Source organism: Mus musculus, chromosome 18, assembly GCF_000001635.26.
Source record: "Mus musculus strain C57BL/6J chromosome 18, GRCm38.p6 C57BL/6J".
NCBI classification, from domain to species: Eukaryota; Metazoa; Chordata; class Mammalia; order Rodentia; family Muridae; genus Mus; species Mus musculus.
In genome coordinates, this window is record NC_000084.6 from 27584594 (window position 1) to 27586035 (window position 1442).

The following is a 1442-nucleotide window of genomic DNA, read 5'->3' on the forward strand; positions in this document are numbered from 1 at the left end:
ACAGTCGTATCCTTTGAAATATTGTATATAATAGTATTTTAAAGGTATTTATTTTTTTCAGTTTCTGTAGCTGCATAGTGTCCTCTGCAGCATTTTGGCTTGCTTTATTCAAACGTTTCTTTATATCTGTTCTCTTCAAAGCTGGTTCAACTGTAGCTCCCATTATATAAAGCCTGCTTTGGGTGACATAGTAGCTATACTTCATCTTTGAGATGTATTTAAACCAGTTCCCTTATTTACCTCTGCTATCTTCAAGCAGCCCTTAGGACTGGTATTATCCACAGAATACTGTCTATAGACCCTTGACATAACTTCATCTATTTTATAGACACAATAAGAAGGGCTCAGGGAGGATGGATAAAACCCTTTCAGAAGCAGGAACAAAATTGTCATCAAAGGTGGATAGAGGGAAGGAATTGTGTGGGAGGGTGTCAGGAAAGAAAAGAAGAGGATCAGGTATGGCGAGGGAGCAGGAGACAGCTGGTAATGAAAATGGAAATATGTGTTGGCAGGAGTTGGGGAAGCTCTGGGATTACAAGAGCAGAGACAATCATATTCTTTGAAATATTGTATATAATGTATTATAAAGGTATTTATTTTTTCCCAGGTGGAGTCCTGGGACAGGAAAGGCTCCCAGGAATCTATGGTGGTGATCCCAGTTGAGATTCCTACCAGCAGAGGATATAGCGACTGAAGTGGCTACCTGCGATAGCTGACAGGAGTTCCCTTTAAGTGTGCTATGATATCATCTGCAAATAGTGATAGTTTGACTTCTTCCTTTACAATTTGTATCCTTTTGATCTCCTTTTGTTTTCTCATTCCCCTGGCTACGACTTCAAGTACTATATTGAATAGGTAGGGAAAGAGTGGGCAGTCTTTTCTAGTTCCTGATTTTAGTGGGATTGCTTCAAGTTTCTCTCCATTTAGCTTGACGTTGCCTACTCGTTTGCTGTATATTGCTTTTTACTATGTTTAGGTGTGGGCCTTGAATTCCTGATCTTTCCAAGACTTTTATCATGAAGGGTGTTGGATTTTGTCAAATGCTTCTCAGTATCTAATGAGATGATCATATGGGTTTTTTTTTTTGAGTTTGTTTATGTAGTGGAATACATTGATGGATTTCCCTATATTGAACCATATCTGCATCTGTGGGATAAAGCCTACTTGATCATGATGGATCTTTGTTTTGATGTATTCTTGGATTCAACTTACAAGACTTTTATTGAGTAATTCTGAATCGATATTCATAAGGGAAATTGGTCTGAAGATCTCTTTCTTTGTTGGGTCTTTGTGTGGTTTAGGTATCAGAGTAATTTTGGCATCATAGAACAAATTGAGTACAGTACCTTCTGTTTCTATTTTATGGAATAGTTTGAGTGGTATTGGTATTAGGTCTTCTTTGAAGGTCTGATAGAACTTCGTACTAAACCCATCTGATCCTG